The following is a 23,397-nucleotide window of genomic DNA, read 5'->3' as shown; positions in this document are numbered from 1 at the left end:
GTAACAGAGAGCTGCCTACATGTATTTTGAGAAACAATATAGTATAACAAAGAACATTGAATTGGGTATATATAAATAAGTTCTAATCCTGGTTTTGGTATTAGGTAACTGCAGCTTTAGATAAATTACTTGATATCTCTTCCTAATCTATAAAGTTAAAGGTATTGGACTAATTCTCATAAATTTTATTATTTTATGATTGCTAGAGTTTGCATCTCTTAAGTGTTGTAACAACTTCTTATCTTTTCACTGAGACCTCTTTTTATCTGTATGGCAAGGGCAAGTAGAGCACATGTGGCTAACAGCTAATGGAGAACTCCTTGGATATTAGTGCCTTAAGGCCAGGACTGGGCCACCCTTGTGTTATCGAGTGCCATGGGAATTGCACTGGACTAGAAATCCAAGGACTTGGGGTTCACTCCTGGTTCTATGCCAGGACAAGTCATGACCTTTCTGGGTCTGTTTCTCCATCTATAAATGAGGATAATACCCACTCTACTTTCTTTGAACTAATCCAATAAGCTAAGTGGAAATATCTTTGAAAATCTTTATTGCTACAAGGTATTTTTAATCAGGGAAAAGGTATTTAGATATAATATTCCCATGGAAAATCATAAATATACCATCCTTAATGTACTGGATGCTTATCTTTGAGGTATTTTTTCCAGTGGTGGTAATGCCTTTGCATTGAATCATTTATACTCTTTCCGCCAGTTCTTCTGGTAATAAATAGCATACATTTGAAAGACGAGTAATTTTAAAGAAGGCTGCATTCTGAGGGAAGCCATGAAATAAATCAAAGCTGACTAGCCTAAGCTGAAATCTAGTCCATGACCCATCACTAGTTTGTCTAATCATTTGGGCTAGCAAACTAAGTAAGCACAGGCTGGTGTATCATTAGGAATGCAAAATCCCAGGTTGAGTTTTTGGGACCCAGATTTCATGAAGTTTCAATGTGGTAAATGAATCTTCTTAAATGAACCTTCCTCTCTACTTCCTGCTCTCCCTAAAACAATTGTATACATATGCAGTGGGATTAGTAGCAATATGTGTGGCATTTAGGGGTATTTGGCGGATTATAAGCTCAGTGTGAGTCAGCAGTGTGTTGTAGCTGCAAAAAAGATGATATAGTCTTAGGTTGCATTATGAGAGGTATAGTGTCCAGAACACATCTGTAATCTGTCTTGCTCTGGGCTAGATACGAGGCATGTAGATCATCTTGAATACATCCAGAAAAGAAAGAGATGATGTTGGTGAGAACATCTAACAGCAACAAATTGTTGAAGGCACTAGCAAAACAAAGCAGACAAACTCAGGAAGGATATTGTCACTTTATTCAGATATCTGAAGGGGGCCATGTATAAGAGGTTTATATTTGTTCCATATGGCCCTAAGGAGAGGAGCTGGAGTCAATGGATAGAAACTCAGGGAGGCATATTTCAGCCCCAGTTATTTCCAGCAGGTGATTCAAAGGTGAAATTGGCTGCCTCTGCAGACAGTGAGTTCTCAGTCGTTCTGAGTATTCAAGTATGGTCCTGATGACCACTTGGTGGGAGTGTTGTAGAAGAAAGTCAGTCATCAGATGGGTAGTTGAACCAGATAGTCCATGATTTGTATGTATTGCTTTAACATGAACCAAAAAAAACTTAGGGATATTAAATCCAAAGAGCCACAAACAGACCATAGACCAATACAAGATAGTTTGGTATCTGAAGAAGTGAAAGTCAAGAAGAGTGCTCTTACTGAAGAACCAGGTGATGGGAAGATTGTAGTAGTAGTAGTAGTAGTAGTAGTAGTAGTACTAGTAGTATTTGTTGTAGTGTATTTGTTTGGTTTGGTTGGTTTTAATGGAAAAGGACCAATTTTTTAAAAATTCATTTATTTTTGGCTGCATTGGGTCTTCGCTGCCGTGTGTGGGCTTTCTCTAGTTGTGGTGAGCAGGGGCTACTCTTCATTGTGGTGTGCAGGCTTCTCATTGTGGTGGCTTCTCTTGTTGCGGAGCACGGGCTCTAGGTGCGCGGGCTTTAGTAGTTGTGGCTTGCAGGCTCTAGAGTGCAGGCTCAGTAGTTGTGGCGCATGGGCTTAGTTGCTCTGTGGCATGTGGGATCTTCCCGGACCAGGGCTTGAACCCATGTCCCCTGCATTGGCAGGCAGATTCTTAACCACTGTGCCACCAGGGAAGTCCAAGGACCACTTTTATTGCTAGTAGTGTGGACCTAGATTCTGGGACCTAATAGTGACAGGAGTTTTGGTCCCAGAATCAGAGGATGAAACAACTATCTTGTGGTAGGAAAGAGTAATTTCAACTTGGAAGTGGTTGTATCTGGGGATCAGTTAGGGGAGAAACACTGTAGTGGAATTAAGAGACTAGGCAGGTACAGCCCAGGGGTGAAACAAGTGTTTAGAAAGAATTAGATATTTGTTAAGCCAGACCAAACAGATTTGTGGTACTCCACCATCTATAGGTAACTGGTGTCTCAAAATCCTTAGCACTGAAGCCAAGTAGAATTTGTGCTCTGAGAGACTGTACTGTGTGTTAATTATCCATTGTGGAGGGTGTGCAGTATCGTAGTAAGGTGCCAGGTTCTCTGCCCCACCAACAACCTTACCACTAGCAAGTCCTGTCCTTAGTCCCAGAATCTGAGTTCCACTTCAGATTTCAACTTTGCTGCTAGCCCTGCCTGAATAATTAATGCCCCAAATCAAATAACTAGTCTGCCATGTTTGTGGCATTAAACCTGTTTGCACTATAGTTTAGTAACTGAATCTGGGTTTTGTTTCCTTAAATCCAGGTCTCTCTCTGGCATCCCAGTGCACTGCCCCTTTTAAACTTAGCACTGCCAAAGACTTGCATCTGGACTTTGAGTCTCATTCTGCTCACTGGGCCCTGCTAGCTGTTGCCAGATTCCAACACAGACTACTTCCTGCCACTGCCAAATCCCAGGACCCCAGAGACTCACCTTTGGGTCTCTGTGGGTGCTGCAGGTATAGGCTTCCATTCTCAAAGAATGAGGTACCCCCTTCATCATCAGGAGCCTTTCCTACAGTCCCAAATTTCTCCCTGATCAAGGGAGTTGGTCTGACCATGCCATCTACATGTGGGAGCCAAACTGATCCTGGCCTGTGCTCAGATCAGTCCACAGGAGGCTGTCTTCTATAATCAACCTCTGCACTCAATAGCCAGCAAGAGCTTTCTGAACGTGGTACCATGCATCCTCCTGGACCTCTAGGCGGTGCTTCCATGCTCCCCAGCCCCATCTCTGTTTACTTAACTTGGTACTTTTCCTGTCTAGACTCTGAAGAGTTAGTTTTAGCAGTCCATGGCAAGCTGCACAGCTTGTTTCACAAGGCTCGTATAGCCATTTAACATTTATTCTCTTCATTGGTTAGTTTTATAAACGTGTATTGAGTGAGCCAGACACTGTACCAGGCACTGGGGTCAAACATGAATAAGTCATATGGTGCTCGTTCTCATAATCATAATAATGGCTCCTATTTCTTGAGCACCTGCTGTGTGCAAGACACTGCTAGGCCTCTAAGTGACAGAATTCATAGGGGATGGGAGGTGTGTTGTGAGGGGGTAGGAGGAAAAGCTGGGTAGTTTGTATTACAGACATAAGACTCCAGGGACAGCACATGGTTAGTGCTTAATAAACAGTAGCTGTGTTTACAATGTTAGATGATAACATTACCAAAAGTGCCACACAGATCCAGAGGTGGGAGAACAAGCATCTGAGCCAGAAGGATGTGTGGAGGACACAGGAAGGTCAATCCAAGAAGGAGGAAAAGCAAGATTGCAAGCAGAAAAAGGTGACCGTTGCAGAGTAGCCAGTCTGTCTGGGGCACCAGAGTAGATAAATGGTCGCACTGTACCAGTGTACAGGAAGATAGCTCGAGTTCTAGAGACATGTGCTAAAGAAAGATTCTAGCCATGAAACCTTTTACTGTATTCACAGGAGAAAATGATTGCATGAAGTTGTAAAAACCGGAAGGGTAAGACAAGCCTGAAAATTATCTAATTAAAGGAAGGAAGATTGCAGACTGCTTAGTCACCTGAAGAGAGAGAGTAGACCTTACAAAATGAGAGGAGATGATTACATCACTTAAGTGAACATTGATCAACGTGTTTGGCAGGACAAGTGGAAATGTTTTTCTCTTAAATAATTCAAGCCTGCAGGCTTCCAACCCAGCTTAAGATAGTATAATCATCTGTTATATATAAATGTGGATGGTGTTCCAGTGGTGAAGGAGTAGAATTTAAAGGAGGAATAAGTAAAACTTTCTGTATTCAACAGAGGGTGCTTGAATAAAGCCCTGATGGCAAATACGCGAGAACCTTCAGTTGAACACATTATCTGAGGAGAAGAACTTACTATTTGCTTGTTGACGTGGATTGTAACATACGTAAACCACATGATATAATCAGGGGAGTCAGGCCTGATGATTTAAAGACATTTCTATTTCTAATGTTCTGTGTTTCTATAAGGTAGACTTAATTCAATATCTATGACAAGTTTTCATGGCTGGTTGTTCATATTTTCCTAAATTAGTAGATACAGAAAGTGGTTGGGAAAAAAATTAAAGGAGTATTAAAATCATGGCCATATGAGATAAGATTATATAGTAATGATACTGTTTAATAATGCTCCCATACATTGAGTTATTTTATCAAAAGCAACGTGATACAGTGGTAAAATCATAAGTTTTAAATTTTCCAACTCTGCTATGTATTTTATAACCCTGAGCAAGTTGCTTAACTTTTCTGGACCTTCTTTTATTCTTCTTTAACATAAGATGATAATACTTGCTTCTGTGGCTTCTTCAAGGATTAAATGAAAAGTGGGTCTGTGAAATAATTAGCAGTATGATGCCCCACTCTTGGTAGGGGCATCCCTTCCCTGCAGTGATGTAGCTAGTTCTCAGAATATTTGGAAAGCCTCTCTGGAAGTTGCCTACAGTCTGTGGCACAGCTTCTGGAACAGCTTTACTGCTGCTAAGTGTTTGTTTTTTTTTGTTTTGTTTTGTTTTTTGTGGTACGCGGGCCTCTCACTGTTGTGGCCTCTCCCGCCGTGGAGCACAGGCTCCGGACACGCAGGCCCAGTAGCTATGGCTCACGGGCCCAGCCGCTCCGCGGCATGTGGGATCTTCCAGGACCGGGGCACGAACCAGTGTCCCCTGCATCGGCAGGCGGACTCTCAACCACTGCGCCACCAGGGAAGCCCTGTTTTTGTTTTTTGAGGGTAGATTTTATTTTTGAAAAAAACAAGAGCTAAATTATTGAGTGATGAGGTTGGAGGTGTTAACAGAGTGTGATGGTAAAGTTTGGATTGTAGATTGACCCTGAAAGCAGCTCCAACAGAGAAGTTCCAGAGAAGTGTTGAGCAAAAACAGCATTTTTGGAATCAGTTTTGGACAGATAAGTTCTTGTGTGTTTAAACTTCAGCTTTGTTATGTTATAATCACACTTCATTTCTGTGGAAAGGATGAGGCAAGACAGAATTGTTAATAGAGACTAGCAGAATGTGAGGAGAAAATAAAACCACAGGAAATACGTAGAGTTCAACCTAATGGCACAGAGTTCATTAAAATGTTTTAAAAATTCTTTCGTTATGTACAACTCAAGCCTGGGTGCTAACAATGTAAAAAATCTAATTTCTAAATCTGACTATATTAAGGCCTATTACATTCTCCCAGAGCTGAATGGTCCTACTTTGTCTTCAACTCAGTATACCTTCAAATGAATTTATCTTTCTCTCACTAATGTCCTTCTCTCAGTTTCCCAGACTTAAAAATGTGTCTGATTCTCTTTTTCTTACATTAAACCTTTTCTGCTTTAGAATGGTTTGCATTCTGCCTCTTTTCCAGTCTTACTGCATCCACCATCATCACCTCACTTGCTGGATCTTGCCTGAATCACTGTATTAGCTAGGAAGCTAATTTCTCCAATTTCAGTGTTTTTGTCTCCTGTAGAGCCTTTTACTTTTAACCTAATACTTTTAGATTAATTTTCCTAAAATAACTCTCCCATCTTGTGTATATATTTGTTACATTACCTAACACATTGACGTATAAGTAATTGTTAATGAGGTAATCATTTGTGCCCCTGTCTCTGTTTGGACTTGAGATCTTTGAAAGCAGGAGTTATTTTCTTTATCTTTGCCTGTAGCGCTTAGGGGCTTACACACAGCTGTGTGGCCCCAAGCAAATTATTTATGGCTCTGTGTCTCATTTTCCTCATCTGCAAAATGGGGATAATAGTGTCTGTCAAAGGATTGCTGCATTAAAAGAGTGTGTTTGCGTGTATATCAAAAGTAGCTTTTGTATTATTATAGTTTTTGTATATGACAGTTTTTTTTATTGTTAGAGCACTCAAAAAAGTTACTGCTTTCTTACTCTGGGCAAACTCCTTTTTCCTTGACCTTTGAGGGCCTCTTTTTTTTTTTTTTTAATTTTATTTATTTTTGGCCGCGTTGGGTTTTTGTTGCTGTGCACGGGCTTTCTCTATTTGCGTTGAGCGGGGACTACTCTTCATTGCGGTGTGCAGGCTTCTTTCTCATTGCGGTGGCTTCTCTTGTTGTAGAGCACAGGCTCCAGGGCGTGGGCTTCCGTAGTTGTGACACACGGGCTCAGTAGCTGTGGGGCACAGGCTTAGTTGCTCTGCGGCACGTGGGATCTTCCCGGACCAGGGTTTGAACACATGTCCCTTGCATTGGCAGGCGGATTCTTAACCACTGTGCCACGAGGGAAGTCCCAAGGGTCTCTGTTTTCTGACCCACCTATTCTCTCCAGGTTAGTCTCATTGGTCCCCAGCATAATTTCCCACTCCCATTAGGCCCATCCTTTCAGATCCTCGGGAAGCTTCTTCTCTGTGAGGTCTTCACCAGAAGTTCCACCTTATACTGACCTGTCTCTCTTCTGAGTTACTCTGGTATTCAGAGTTTGTATCTCAGTTTAGGTACTTAATAGTTTCTTGTGTTTGTTTTGTCTCTCTAAAAAGAGTATAAGCTCCTAGAGGACAGGGACCACATCATATTTCTTTCATATTCTCTACATGCCATGATTCTGGGTTTATATTCATATAATAAGCTTTCTTGATGCATATTTAATGTACTCTACTAGGCAATGGGATACAGTAATTAATAAGAGGTGCCTTCATTCTAATGGGGAGCTAGAGATATAAATATTCAGGATTTCACCTGGTCACGGCTATGGAAGGTTTTAGAGAAGATGATTAATATGCTCAGATCTATTAATTAGATAAATCACGGATCTGTGCAGAGGGTGAGCAGGGTGAGTAACTGGAAGTAACTGCAGTATAAGCTGAGACATGACAAAGTCCTGATCTAAGTAAGGCACTGGAAGTGGAGAGGGTGAATTCAGGAGATACTGTGGAAATAAAAATCAAAGAGATTTGTGACCACTCAAACACAGAGTATGGCGTGTGGAAGATAGGGATGTTCAAGATGAGTCAGGCTTCTTTCTTGAGCATTGGCTTAGTGGTGAAGCCATTTAGGAAACAGGAACCGTAAGTGAAAAAGCAAATTTGGAGATTAAGGTGCTCATGAAACCTCCAAAGAGAGATTCCTGTGAACAGTTGGGAACTCAGGTCTGGGGCCTAAGGATTGGAATTTGAACTAGAGAGAGCAGGAGTTGGAAATCTAAGCAAATAGTGATTGTTGAATCCATGGGAAGAGATCACCCAGAGACAGGATGCAGAAAGATGAGAGGTAGAAAATGGTGAGACAGAAAGTTCAGAGGACTTGGAGGAGATGCAGAAATGAGCAGGTCACCCGAGGTCAGAGTGCTGGGCAGCAGTTAATGCTGCAGTGGCGTCAGTTCACAAGTGTGTATTGAATTCAGAGTTTGGGAAAGTATTGAAATGGGCTGAGCTGGTCCCTAGTAGGGTTCAGTATATAGTGGCCAAAATGAATTGAATAGGGGGAAGGAAGGGCCGACAGTGAGGATAAACTGTGAATATGGTTGGAATGACAGGAAGGAGAAAGAACAGTTCATTGTTTGAGGATGAGTTAGGGCTTTTTGAAAAACGAAGGTCTTTGAACATTTTTTTTGTGAAAAGGGAAGGAACCGGAGGAGAGGAAGAAGGCAGTGTCAGTTGTGTGCTAGGTGGTCTGTTAACCCCTTTACATATTCTCTCGTTCCATTCTCATAATCACCTTGAAGTGGGGTCTCCTATCCACTTGACATATGGGGTCAGCTCAGTCAACAAACTTGACCAGAGAGATGAAGATTTGTTTGACTACAAAGACCAAACTCTTTCTACCACATGTTGCTCTTTCTAGGCTCTTACCCACCTGTTTATGATCTGTTGGTCCAGATAAAGAAGGGAGCTGGAAGGAATGGGGCCACGGTCATCGTGTTGAGACTGCCTGGGGTGCAGTGTGGACACCCTCTCCATGACAGGAGGCAGGATGTGAGGAAGAACCTGTGCAGAGCGGGAACTGAAGATGGACACACGGGAGCTGAGGGGACATAACGAGCCTTAGTGGTCATCTCTTAAGAGGGAGGGGCAGGGAAGGATAGTGAGGAGATCAAAAGCACTTACTGGATGATTGACAATTAGAAATCATAGCTGAATAGCAGTGTTTAAAATGCTTTGGTAAAAGAAGGGAAACTTGGCTAAAAGATTTCAAAGATTTAAAAAAAATCCTGTCTGGGCTTCCCTGGTGGCGCCTGCCGATGAGGGGGGCGCGGGTTCGTGTCCTGGTCCGGGAGGATCCCATGTGCGGTGGAGCGGCTGGGCCCATGAGGCGTGGCCGCTGGGCCTGCGCGTCTGGAGCCAGTGCTCCACAACGGGAGGGGCTGCAGCGGTGAGAGGACCGCTTACTGCAAAAAAAAAAAATCCTGTCTGAAACTGCTTTCACTTTCTTGGGATTTAAAAAAGAGAAGGCAAAAAGGAGCCAAGTTAAAGAAAAAAAAAAAAGTCCCTAAAAAAGGGTAGGAAGAATTGAGGGATCAATAATTTATAGAAAAAGTCTGTGAAAGTATTTTTATGCTTATATATAGTTCCAATCCCTAAAAAATAAGGAATAAGATAGCAAAGAACTCCACATCCTTAAGGTGAATCAGAGAACCCGAGGCCTTCTGTACAGCAGAGAGAGCATTGAACCCTGGAGTAGAGAGACCAGCCTTGAATCCTGGCTCTGTCACTAGGCAATTCCCATCCTTCTCACTAGGTCTGTTTTCTCAGCTGCAGAATTTGGGAGTTGTTCTGTGATATCTAAAGTGCTTTTGAGTTCGGAATATCTGTACTGGTGTTGGATACAGTATGACATAGTGGTTAGGAACACAGACTCTGGAGTCAGAGTTTAATGTACAGTATTGTAATTGTAGATTGTAGATGCTGTTATTCTGATACCCTTTTTGCCGCCACTGAGAGCACACTACTCTGCACCTACATCTTGCAAGGAACAGAAGGTAAATGGAATTAACCAGTTGGAGTTTGCCAGGTTCCCCTTTGGGAAAGGAATGAAAGGAATCTTCAAGGATTTGAGTAGTCAGGACCTCTGGGTTATGATTCAGCTGCAGTCAACTGTCAAATTTTCCCACAGCTCAGTGGAAAGTCACTGAAGGCTCCATGAAAGCAGTGCCACCCCTCCTTCAGTGCTTCTCTTCTAGGACGCACCGCCAACCCTGGAGGTCTGAGTCTGTTGGTATCCCAGCAGGGAGAGGATCTAAGCAGGTCTGGTAGACTCACCATCCAAAGTACTCATGTCTGCCATTGCTTCTGCTTTATCAACAATGCTGAAAGACTCAAGCCTGTGAGAGTTTGTTATCAACCCAACTGTGGGGCATCAAAGAAGAAAAGTTTGGGGTCCAGATTATTTTCCTAGGCAGGAACAGTGATGTAGTAACTGTCAGGTTATTTTGGAATTCAAAATCTCATGTCTCCATCATCCATGCTATTCCCTGCCTCTCTCTGTGGGTAAAGTTAAGATTATGGATGCTACCTCATAAGATAACATACGTTAGTGATAGTCACAAAGATTTTCACGTTTTCTCAAATTACCCCAACAGAAGCTTCCTCTCTATGTAACTGGCCATAGTTCCACAAAAGTGGAAGCATCTACACATCTGCTTATAGTTCTGACATCTTTTGAAATCTTCTCAGATCACTTTCCCAAATTTGAGTTCAGTGTTCCTTTTATGAATTGAATGTTTCTCAAGCTTCGTGCTTTTACCCGTGCAGAGGAAACTTTAGTTAGCCCTAGCATGATGTTCATCATGATATTCAAGTAACAGTTGGTGATCTGGGCCAAAGCTCCTTTTATTTCTTATGGTTCTCTTTTCAAGAGCAGACAGGGTAGGTCCAAATCTAGCCTGGATTTTCCTTTGCATTGAGGTCTACTCAGTATAAGAATAGAATTCGAAACCTAGGTCTCTTGTCGAAGTGTGAACTCCCTTTATGGCTAACCTCAAACTTGACACTGGGTGCCATTCATCAACATTGTTATGACATTGTTTATCAGAACATACTTCTTGATAGCATTTTAGTGGTTCTGGCACCTCCAACCTGCAAATTTCTGCCTTTGGCCTCACTACTTCTCTGTATACTTCTTTGTCTTTAGGTAGATCATTGGGGTGCCTGCCCTTTGCAGAATAATCTACTCCATGGTGCTTGAAATGCCATATAATTTACAACATTTTTTAGGTAAAGAAATTGAGGCCCAGAAAAGGTAATTGATTTGCCCAGGTTCATATAAGCACTCATCAACAGAGGTCAAGCCCAGAATGCTGACTTCTCTAAATCCTGCTCCATACTGACTGTGTTAAACAAGCAAGCATCTTCTTTTAAAGGAGAGGTTAGGATGAGTGGAGGGGATAAGACCCTCCATGAAGAAAGGACAGGGCTGAAGGAGGTTAGAACCCAGGCAGGGGTAGGGCACTGTGTAGGCAGAAGGCCCAGGGAAGCTGTGGGTGCCTGGCTGTAGGGGGAGCAGAGGTGCCACTGGTTGAGAAAAGGGCACAGAGAGTTAGGAGACCACCACCACACACTTGGCCTGCTTGAAAAATCTCACCCAGCCAAACAGATACAACAGCCTGTCCAGTTCTTATTATTTCTACAGCTGTGATTTAGCTGCTGCTTATCTTTCCTCTAGGAGATTCCTTGGAATGAAACCAATGGGAGATTAGGGTTTGGGAGAGTCTCATCAGAGCAGATGGGCCAGCAGCAGCCAGGAAGCTTGTTGCCTTTGGCTGAGAGCACCATCCTGGATCTGAACGTCTTGTGAGTAAACCCCAGCAGGCCCAGCCTTAGGCCCGAGTGAAATTGTACTGCTTCTCCTTGAAGAAGGACCTTGTGTACTCCCACATCTTCCCTCCCCTCTTGCTGATGTTGAAAATCACGTTCTCAGAGAACTTTTCAACCTAAAATCATGGTGCCGTTAGCAGCCCCCAGGCGGATGGCTTCTTAGTGCTTTAGGTCCCTGGGTATATTTGGAAGTAATACTGCAGGGAAGGTCAGGAGACCTGGGTTCTGATTCTTACCCAGCCACTAATTTTCCTTGGGACCTTAGGCATATTGTTCCTCCCTAGGGCACAGTTTCCTCACCTGTAAGGTTGTTTATAATAATATTAGCTCAATTTATGAAATGCTCACTATTTTCTACCAGACATAACCTCATTGAATTCTTTCAATAGTCCTATGAGATAGGTACTGTTATTGTCCCATTTTACAGATAAGGAAACTGAGGCTTGGAATTCTCATACCCTGCCATCCTATTTCAATTGCCAGTCCCCACCCCTGACCAACACTCCTTTCTCTGCTTTATTTTAGCCATAGCATTTATTACCACCTGAAATATTACATATTTTACTTTTTTGTTTGCCCTCTCCCCCTACAAGACTGTAAGCTCCATTAGGGAATGGATTTTATCTTGTCGTCGTTGTTGTTGTCATCTATTTGCTGTGTTCCCAGGGCCTAGAATAGTGCCTGGCACACAACAGGCATTCCAATATTGGTTGAATGAAAAAAATGAATGAATGAATTCTTGATAGGAGTATATATTGGTAGACGCTAGAGAAATCGATTTAGAAATGTTAATATTTAACATGCATTAACCTTTTGAACCTATAATACCAGAACTAGGAATTTATTCTGTTGATGATATATTCATGCCTGTGTTTAAAGCCATAAGTGCAAGGATGTTTCCTGCAATACTGTTTGCCATAGAAAAAGGCTAGAAACAATCAAACCGTTCGTCAATGAGGGAACTCATTAAGTAAATTGTGATAGCTCCCTATAGTGGAATTCTGTGCAGAAGCAGAAAAGAATGAAGTAAATTTGCGTGTGCTGATATGCAACAACCTGAAATATGTTAGTAAGTGAAATTAAGCAGAATCCAGAGCAGAACATCACTTCACCCATTTGCGTTAAAAGAAAAAGATATGATAGATTTCAAAATATACTTATGTCTGGACTGTTTCTAGAAGGAGAAACAAGAAATAGTTGCCTCTGGGGAGGGGACCAGATTCTGGCTTGGATTGGAGTATTTTCTCCAGTCTCTCACTCTTGTAGTATACTCTTTTTTTTTTTTTTTTTAGCAGTTTTATTGAAATACAATTCACCCAATTAAAGTGTATAATTCAGTGAGTTTTGTAATATTACATTATTAATTTTTAAAATTGTGGTAAATATATATAACAAAATTTGCCATTTTAACCATTTTAAGGTATACAATTCAGTGGTATTAACTACATTCACAGTACTGTGCAATCGTCACCACTGTCTATTTCCACAGCTTTTTTAGTCCTCAAATAGGAACTCTGTAACCTTTATAGCATAGTTTTTTTTTTTTTTTGCTGCGTTGGGTCTCTGTTGCTGCGTGCAGGCTTTCTCTAGTTGCAGCAGGCGGGGGCTATTCCTTGTTGTGGTGCGTGGGCTTCTCATTGCAGTGGCTTTGGCTTCACTTGTTGCAGAGCACAGGCTCTAGGTGCGTGGGCTTCAGTGGTTGCAGCATGAGGGCTCAGTAGTTGTGGCTCGCAGGCCCTAGAGTGCGTGGGCTTCAGTAGTTGTGGCACGTGGGCTCAATAGTTGTGGCATGCAGGCTCTAGGGTGCACGGGCTTCAGTAGTTGTGGTGTGCAGGCTCAGTAGTTGTGGCTTGCAGGCTCTAGAGCACAGGCTCAGTAGTTGTGGCACACGGGCTTAGTTGCTCTGCGGCATGTGGAATCTTCCTGGACCAGGGATTGAACCTGTATCCCTTGTGTTGCCAGGTGGATTCTTAACCACTGCGCCACCTAGGGAAGTCCCTGTTATATACACTTCTTTATTTTTCAGACTTCACATATAAGTGATAAAAAAGAGTATTTATCTTTTTCTGTCTGAGTTATTTCACCAAGCATAATGCTCTCTAGGTTCGTATACATTGTTGCAAATGGCAAAATTTCATTCTTTTTATGGCTGAATAATATTCCATTTTATATATATACACACACACACACACACACACACATACACACACACGCATATCTTCTTTATCCATTCACCTGTTGATGGACACTTATGTTGTTTCCATATCTTGGCTGTTGTAAATAATGCTGCTATGAACATTGGGGTGCATGTATCTTTTCAATGAGTGTTTTCATTCTCTTCATATAGATATATATATATATATATATATATATATATATATATATATACCCAGGAGTGGAATTGCTGGATCATATGGTACTTCTATTTTTAGCTTTTTGAGGAACCTCCATACTGTTTTTCATAGTGGCTACACCAAACTACATTCCCAAAAAAAGTGCATAAGGGCTCGCTTTTCTCTATGTCCTTGCCAACATTTGTTATTTGTGGTCTTTTTGGTGATAGCTGTTCTGACAGGTATGAGGTGATATTTCATTATGGCTTTGATTTGCATTTCTCTGATGATTAGCGATGTTGAGCATCTTTTCATGTGCCTGTTGACCTCTATATGTCCTTTTTGGAACAATGTCTTTTCAGGTCTTCTGCCCATTTCTTTTTTTCTTTTTTTAAAAAATTTATTTGTTTTATTTATTTATTTTTGACTGCGTTGGGTTTTTGTTGCTGTGCGCGACTCTAGTTGCGGTGAGCGGGGGCTACTCTTTGTTGCGGTGCATGAGCTTCTGTTGCAGTGGCTTCTCTTGTTGCAGAGCACAGGCTCTAGGCGCCCGGGCTTTAGGAGTTGTGGCTCCTGGGCTCTGGAACACAGGCTCAGTAGTTGTGGTGCATGGGCTTAGTTGTTCTGCAGCATGTGGGATCTTCCTAGAGCAGGGCTCAAACCCGTGTCCCCTGCATTGGCAGGCAGATTCTTCCCCACCAGGGAAGCCCCTTCTGCCCATTTCTTAATCACGTTGTTTGTTTTTTGGGTATTGAAGTGTATGAAGTGTTTATGTGTTTTGGATAATAACCCCAATTGGTCATACAATTTGCAAATATTTTCTCCCATTTAGTAAGTTGTCTTTTCATTTTGTCAGTGGTTTCCTTTGCTGTGCAAAAGCTCTTAAGTTTAATTAGGTGTCATTTATTTTCAATTTTATTTCTTTTGCCTTAGGAGACAGGTCCAAAGAAATATTGCCATGATTTATGTCAAAGTTATGTCTGCCTATGTTCTCTTTTAGGACTTTTATGGTTTCAGATCTTATATTTAGGTTTTTAATCCATTTTGAGTTTATTTTTGTATATGATGTGAGGAAATGTTCTAACCTCATTCTTTTACATGTAGCTGTCCAGTTTTCCCAGCACCACTTATTGAAGAGACTGTCTTTTTCCCTATTATATATTTTTGCCTCCTCTGCTGTAGATTAATTGACCATAATTGTGTGGGTTTATTTCTGGGCTCTCTATTCTGTTCTCTTGATCCATGTGTATGTTTTTGTGCCATTACCATGCTGTTTTGATTACTGTAGCTTTGTAATATAGTCCGAAGTCAGGGAGTGTTACATCCAGCTTTGTTCTTTTTTCTCTCACTAGTAGTAAAATTGAATTTGTAATAAAAAAAAAAACTCCCAGCAAACAAAAGTGCAGGACTGTACAGCTTTACAGGGGAATTCTACCAAACATATAAAGAAGAGTTAATACCTATCCTTCTCAAATTATTCCGAAAAATTGGAGAGGATGGAATACTGCCAAATTCATTCTACAAGGTCACCATTATTCTGATACCAAAACCCGAAAAAAACAACACAAAAAAGGAAAATTATAGGCCAAACTCTCTGATGAACATAGATGCAAAAATCCTCAACAAAATATCAGCAAACTGAATTCAGTAAATTACAGAAAGGATCACACACCATAATCAGGTGGCATTTATCCCAGGGACCTAAGGATGGTTTCAACGTATGCAAATCAATTAGTGTGATACAGCACATTAACAAAAGGAAAGATAAAAATCACCTGATCATCTCAGTAGATGCAGAAAAACCATTTGATAAAATTCAACATCCATTCATGATAAAAACTCTCATCAGAGTTGGTATAGAGGGAACATATCTCAACATAATAAAGGCCATTTATGACAAACCTACAGCTAACATCATACTCAACAGTGAAAAGCTGAAAGTGTTTCCTCTAAAATCAGGAATAAGACAAGGATGCCCACTCTTGCCACTTCTACTTAACATTGTCCTGGATGTCCTAGCCAGAGTAATCAGACAAGAAAAAGAAATAAAGGGCATCCAAATTGGAAGGGAAGAAGTAAAACTATCACTATTTGCAGATGACATGATACTATATATAGAAAATCTTAGTCTCCACCAGAAAACTATTAGAACTAATATAAATGAATTCAATAAAGTTGCAGGATACAAGATTAATATACAGAAATCTGTTGCTTTTCTATACATTAATAATGAACTATCAGAAAGAGAAAGCAAGAAAATAATTCTGTTTAAAATTACATCAAAAGAATAAAATACCTAGGAATAAACTTAACCAAGGAGATGAAAGATCTATACTCAGAAAACTATAAAACATTGATGAAGGAATTTGAAAATGATACAAAGAAATGGAAAGATATCCCATGTTCTTGGATTGGAAGAATTATTATAGTTTAAATGTCTGTACTCATTAAAGCTATAGATTTAATGCAGTCCCTATCAGAATATTCATGACATTTTTCATAAAACCAGAACAAATAATCCTAAAATTTATATGGAACTACAAAAGACCCCAAATTGCCAAAGCAATCTTGAGAAAAAAGAATGTAATATTTGATTGTTTAAAATCATGTGCATGGGCTTCCCTGGTTGTGCAGTGGTTAAAAATCTGTCTGCCAATGCAGGGGACATGGGTTCGAGCCCTGGTCCGGGAAGATCCCACATGCCGCAGAGCAACTAAGCCCGTGCACCACAACTACTGAGCCTGCGCTGTAGAGCCCACAAGCCACAACTATTGAACCCTTGTGCCACAACTACTGAAGCTTGTGTGCCTAGAGCCCGTGCTCCACGACAAGAGAAGCCACGACAATAAGACTGCGCACCACAACAAAGAGTAGCTCCCGCTCACTACAACTAGAGAAAGCCTGTGTGCAGCAACAAAGACCCAACATAGCCAAAAATAAATAAATAAAATAAATAAATTTATTAAAAAACTGTGCATGTATCACCTTTTAATTCTAAAAACTAATGTGAAAAAAGAAGTAAATCATGTTTAGAAAACTTAGTAACTTGTCTAAGATCCCACAGCTCCTACTCCATGGCAGCAACTACCAGTTTTATTATAAAATAATAAAAATACTTACAAAGAATCAAATTTTAGCCATCTTTCTGGGTACTCTAAGGGATGTTGGATATCATCCAACCCCTTCATTTTACAAATGAGATAACAGACTCACATAGGTGAGGTGGCCACCCCAAGTCAGGCAGCTCATCTGTAGCAGTCCTCCCAATCCAAGGGACAGTATTCAGAGTAGGTCACAGAAGAGGTCTCTTGCTCCTTGACAAAAAGTGGGACTTGAATCCCTCCTGCCCCAAAGGGAATTAAGGAATCTCCCACTTGAGATCTCTCTTGTATGTCCCATGTACCTTTTCTGTCTAGTAGTAGGGAATGGGGCCATTGCACCCTGATAATAGTGTTTCTGTTTATCTAAAATTATGCAGCAAACCTTCAGGGCCTACCTCAATTTCTACTTCTAAGAAAATGTCTCTGATTGCCCTAGCACATCCAAATCCCCACTTGATTCTTAATTCTTATAAACATTATTATTTAAAGCATATAATTAGCAGTCAGAATGGTGTGAGACATTTTGTAGCTGTGTCAGTTTATGATTTTATTCTGCCCACTAGTGTAAGCTCCAGGAAGCCAGGAATTGGTGGTTGATTCCCTGTCATATGTACCCAGTAGATGAGTGATGGTTGATTGGGTTAACTGAGCTGTGCTGTTATGGGAAAAAAAAAAAAGCTATGGTATGAGATGTGAGTTCATCAAAGGGTTTCTCTTCGCCGCCTAGCAGAGACACCTGTTGGATCACAGAACATTGGAATTGATGGAGGTTGCAAGTGTCCCTCAGTCACCAAAACCAAGTATGATCCTTCCTTTATCGTACTTACCTTGGCATTAATGACACCCTTATTTACATGACTAATTACAGTTCATCTTTTCCTCTTTTCCACTGCCACCAATAGACTTGAAATTCCATGAGAACATGGACCACGTCTGTCTAGATTCACCATCATATCTCTAGCACCAAGCCTGGTAACGTAGTAGGTGCTCAAAAAGTATTTGTTGAAGGAATGGATGAATGAATATATCACCTTGTTTTATAGATGAAGAAGCAGAGGTCCAAAGAGATTGGGCTTCTTAGTGACAAGACTGGGACAAGAAGTCAGGTCTCCTGCGTCCCAAGTGGGTTAGCATCCTTTCTATTGGGTCGGCCAAAAAGTTCGTTTGAGTTTTTCTGTAACATCTGATGGGAAAACCCAAATGAACTTTTTGGCTGACCTAATATTTTCCTTTGCATTCTGTCAGTATTGGAGTCTAGTCCAACCCTTTTGTTTCCAAATGGGAAACTGAGGCCCAGAGAGGGGAAGGACTCACCCAAGGTCACAGAAGAAGGCACCGGCAGAGCCAGGCCTAGAACTCAGTTCTCCTGACTCCTAAGCTAGTGCTCTTTCTTTGTAAAGGCGTAGAAAAAACAAAGCTGGATCGGGCTTATTGCCAAGCCCCTGTAGGAGGTCACATAGCCGAGCAGCTCTCAGAGTTCCTTGTCTATTCTTAGCCTGAACTTTTAGTGACTCTGGTCTTCAGCAGCCTTTTTCCCCTTTTTCCTTTGCATTTGGTTTTTTGTGTATATGTGGTATGTGTTTTAAATAAATGTGCTACGTGTAGGAAATGGGCTTCAGCACCGTCCTGCTACAGAGGCCCTGAAAAGAATAAACGTGAGAGAGGGGACCTGAGAAAACAATTAGCTTCCCTCCTCTGAAGTGACCCCAGTGCCCCAGAGCCACCCTCTCTGTTGCCTCTCACAACTGCCAACATAAGGCTAAGCTCCTCACACAATAAGAAGGAAATTGCCAGAAAGAATTTACAAGGAGGACTGACTGTTAGTATTAGCCACTGATGCCTCACATGGGTGAAGTCCAGAAATTAGCTCTTCCCAAGCTATAGTCCCTTTTCTAACTTCCACGTGTTTCCCACCTCCAAATCATTTATCTGTCAGCCACCAAATATGAACTAAAAGCCCATTTCTGCACAAAATTCTAGCCTCTCAAAACCTCTTTCTCTACTTTGCCAAATACTTGCTCTGAACAGGGACACACAAGAAATTTAAGCAGCTAGTGATCTTGGGTTACTTGGAATGGACCAGAGACACAGAGGATAGAAGGTAAGTAATGTTGCAAAAGTATAAAATGACCAATGATAGCAGCTCTACAAGTTCACAGGAGGTAGAAGTTGCTTTGGACTAGGCTAGGTGAAAGAAACCTCGGCGGGTAGTTTGAACCAGGTTTTGTGTGTTAGTTGTCTGTTGCTGTGTAACAAATTACCTCAAAACTTAGTGGCTTAGAGCAAAAACATATATTATCTAACAGTTTCTGTGGGTTAAGGATTGGGTCCAGCTTAGCAGGGTGACTTTGGCTCAAGGTCTTTTGTGAGGTTGTGGTCCAGCTCTCAGCCTAAAGTCTCAACAGATCATAGAGGGGAACCCAGTTTCAAGCTCACTGAATTGGTCGTTGGCAGGCCTCAGTCCCTTGTGACACAGCCTCTCCACACGCTTCTTCAAGCCTTGGTGCTGGCTTCTCCCAGGGTGAGAGATTTAAGAGAGAGCAAGAGTGACCAAGATAGACACCGCAGCCCTTTTGTAACCTAATCTCAGAAGTGATATCCTATCACTTTTGCTCACTCAGTGGAAGCAAGTCGCTATGTTCAGCCCACATACAAGGGTGTGAATACCAAGAGGCAGAAGTCATTGGGAGCCATCTTAGAGGCTGCCTACCACTCCTTGCTGGATGGATAGGATTTAAATAAGGTATAGAAAGTATTCCAGGTAGGGAATAAGCGTGAAAGCACAGAAGTTAGAAAGGTTTGACTGGGGTGATTTGGTTGGAGCAAGGCATTTCAGTAGGAGTGTAGGCGGTACCTGGAGAGGTTGTCTGGGCCCAAATTAAACTGGGTTTTCAAATGCCAGGCCACAGAGTTTTATTTCTATCCTCTGGCTCTTGTCTCTATTCTCCCACTCAACTGTAAGCTCTGTAAGTACAGGGACTATGTCTATTTTATTTTATTTTTTTTATTTTTTTATTTTTTTGCGGTACACGGGCCTCTCACTGTTGTGGCCTCTCCCATAGCGGAGCACAGGCTACGGACGCGCAGGCTCAGCGGCCATGGCTCACAGGCCCAGCCGCTCCGCAGTATGTGGGATCCTCCCGGACCGGGGCACGAACCTGTGTCCCCTGCATCAGCAGGCGGACTCTCAACCACTGCGCCCCAGGGAAGCCCCTATTTTATTCTTAGTATATCTCTGAGATTTACAGTAGAAGTTGGCATGTAGTAGGTGATCAATAACATTTGTTGAATGAATAAACCTATGAAGTCAGTGTGTAAGGAGAATACAGAGTGCCAGATTTGTCATTTTCATTCTGACAGGATTCAACATAATTACTTGTGGAGCTCCCAATCAAGATTCAAACATTGTCCCTTATTTCTAAGGTACCACTATTCAAATTGCATAGCACACAGCAAAGAGGAAAGTTGAGCTTTAATCGTGTGCTACATCCTTCCCTTGGACTAAAAGCTCTTTAAACAGCTTATTCTGTTGAGTCTCAGAATCTTGGTACATAGGCAGAAGAAGACAAACTTGGTATCTAAGAGCAGACAAAGATGGTTTCACTCACTCAGCAGTTCAGGGACATAACCCACAAGTAGGCTGGGCAAGCTCCTAACACCTGGTCCTGACTACTTGCCATGCTGCCTCCTCCCTTTGCTGGCTTGCTGGAATGCCTCTGGGAACCACTTTTGTGTATTACCCTTCAGTGTGAAGGGAGAATCTGTTCTGGGGAAAGGAGTAAAGGCAGCAAAACTTAGGTGGAGTGTTAGTTTGCTCAGGCTGCCATAATAAAATGCCACAGCCTGAGGGGCTTAAACAATAGAAACTCATTTCTCATAGTTCTGGAGGCTGGAAGTCCAAGAACCAAAGTGTCGGCAAGTTTGGTTTCTCCTGAGGCCTCTCTCTGTGCCTTACAGGTGGTTGTCCTCCCGCTGTGTCCTCACATGGCCGTTTCTCTGTGTGCGTACATCCCTGGTGTCTTTTCCTCATCTTACAAGGACAACAGTCCTGTTGGATTAGTACCCCACCCTTATGACCTCATTCAACCTTAATAACCTCTTTAAAGGCCCTATCTCCAAATACAATCTCATTGGGGGTTAGGGCTTCCTCATATGAACCCGGGGGGGGGGACACAATTCAGTCCATAACAGTGGGCAAGGTTTATTATACATGTGCCTTATATCCTGTCATCCATGTTCTTCTAAAGGAATGATAATCTCCCATTTGCAGAGATGGTGATCAATGATTCTTAAAGATTCTTCACAGCTACCATCTCACATGATGTTACAGGAGTCTCCAAGTTAGTAGAGGTGGTATTATCTCTACTCTACAGAAGAGGAAACCCACCAGGAGGGTTCACAGGTCCCCCCAGTCACGAAGTCTAGAGACCAGTTTCCAGATCATGGGCCAGCTCTCCCTATGCCCTGCCTTGGTGTAATCTGCTCTTGACCACTCAGGACCAGCCCCTGCAGCACCGCCACCTAGAGTCTAACTGCCCACTTCTTCCTACTGCCCCCTCCATCAGAACTTACCCCCCTTCAAGGTCCTTACATTTGATTTTCAAAGCGACAATTAGCTGGCTGAAGAAAACTGTCATTAATAATCCATGTTGATTTGTTAGTGTGAGATACTCAGGAGGGATCCTAGCCAAACAGGTTAACAATCTATGATACTTTATAGCTTGTAAAATATTTTTTTCATATACCATATCTAACTTACTTTCACTCTAACAAGAATTCTCTAAAGCAGATGCTATTATTATCCATACTTTTTAGACTCAGATAAGGTAGTTAGCCCTAAATCACACAGGTGAGTAGCAGAGGTGGGACTTGAACCAGATACTGTGTGCTCTTTTTACTCTATCTTGCTTCACTGCCCAACTTTACTAGTTAGTTCAGAATAGTATTTTGTTACACTGATGTTTTCCTCTAAATATTCCAATATGTGGCTCTTTCCCTTCCCTGTCTATTCTGTCCTGATCTACCCTCTATTGAGCTCCCACAGGGTTGGGACTTGAGACTCAGCTCCATTCCTGCTTAGCTGGGGTGACCACAAACACATGTGTTCCCTTCTCACTAGGCTTTTGTTTCTTCATCTGTGATGAATTTCATTGACTGGGGTCATTTTCCAGTTTTAAGACTCTAATAAACTGATTGTCTTTACCTTCCATTTCATCATTCTATAGTTATCGAATATCTGCTATGTGTCAGGCATTGTGCTACATACTTTTTTCCATTTCTTTTTAAAATAAACTTGGATCTTTGGGTGTGTCCTGCCAACAGAAAACAACAGCAACAAAAGAGAAAACCCAAAAGAATAAAAAATAAATAAAGAAAAAAAACTTCTGCAACAAGTTCTTCCCTCTCCCCCTTCCCCCTGCCCCACCATGCGAATGTGTAGACCTGGGGACCACAGCAGGTTTACAGAATGCAGCATACAATCCACCAGAACAAGACAGACACGGACCCTGCCTCAGGGTGTGTAGGGGGCCAGTATTGCCCCTTGAAAGCATCTAGTCAAGTACTTTTACAGAAAAGAAAAGTTGAGCCATGTGTATGAGTGACTTCTAAAGCAAAGAAAGGGCACAAAGCAACAAGTGGCAGAGAGGAAATCTGGGAAGCTGGGTCTTTTCATTCCTAGTTTGGGTGTTTTTCTTCCACTCATATTGTGAGTTCTCCCTTCTCAGCTTGCTAATGAGACTGTGGCCTCTCTGATGGGTGTTTTTGCCGGAGATCTGGCCCTGTGCTGCTGCTGCTGGTGGTAGCTGACAACAGGACTCATGGGGTCACCATTTCAGCATCATAAAGGAGAAACTCTCCAGTTTCCACTGAAATTTAAGACACAAGAGTGTAACAAACAAAGCCTGATGCTCAGGGTATGAGACAACTCATAAACAGGGCTTCCTTCTTGTTCTTTTCATGCTGCTAGGGCCAGTCTGTTAGCTACTAGAGGATGGCACGTTTTTCTGTCCCACTCACCACATTTCTACCCCCTGCTCTTCTCCAAATTAGGACCTGAAGCAGCTGGCTGTAGATCTAGGCTCTGCTCACTCTGTATTCTCTAGACATTTGCTTAAAAAAGCCTTCACCACTCCTTGCATCTGGTTTCTCAAGGAGACACCCTGAGATTTAGGCCAAGTAACTTACTGAGGAGGCAGTAAGCACTGTGGGATTAACCCCCGTGTTACTTTCCAAATGGACGCACCCTCTTCCATGTGTTTTTAATAAAACCATGGTGCCTACATGTGGAACACCTGTTTGCACTGCAGGCCCTCAATAAGTGAATTTCACCACACTCATTTTTTAAGTTATGTTATTTTATCAAAGTTTTGCAGGCATGTAATTTATGTTTTTTTATTTTTATTATTTTATATTTTGGCTGCGCTGCGAGGCAGTGTGGGATCTTAGTTCCCCAACCAGGGATCAAACCTGAGCCCCCTGCAGTGGAAGCGTGGAGTCCTAACCACTGGACCTCCAGGGGATTCCCTGCAGGCACATAATTTAAAAAGTCAACTTCTACAGTGCTACAAGGTTTATTAAGACAAAGAGTGGTCCTCAGCTTCCCTCCACCACCCTACCGCCACTTTTCCTTCTCTAGAGGGACCATTTTCAACTTGTTTAGCTCATTCTTTTAACTATCTATAAATAACATGTT

The 23,397-nt window shown here is 41.9% G+C and overlaps 1 long non-coding RNA gene across 2 annotated transcripts in view; it reads left to right on the top strand.

Moving 5' to 3' along the window:
* Nucleotides 1–23,397, top strand: part of LOC309831123 — a 46,051-nt gene that overhangs the window by 3,818 nt on the left and 18,836 nt on the right. The window contains exons 2-3 of one of the 2 annotated variants that reach the window (XR_014297556.1): nucleotides 11,118–11,245; nucleotides 16,264–16,522. This is a non-coding gene — a long non-coding RNA (uncharacterized lncRNA). Of the gene's footprint in view, nucleotides 1–11,117; nucleotides 11,246–16,263; nucleotides 16,523–23,397 lie in introns of those variants that run through there. The other variant, XR_014297555.1, reaches the window with a different exon arrangement.

Source organism: Grampus griseus, assembly GCF_964374135.1.
Source record: "Grampus griseus genome assembly, chromosome: 12".
In the NCBI taxonomy this organism is placed as follows: domain Eukaryota; kingdom Metazoa; phylum Chordata; class Mammalia; order Artiodactyla; family Delphinidae; genus Grampus; species Grampus griseus.
The sequence above is the reverse complement of the archived record's forward strand: the minus strand, read 5'-3'. Positions and strand labels throughout refer to the sequence as shown.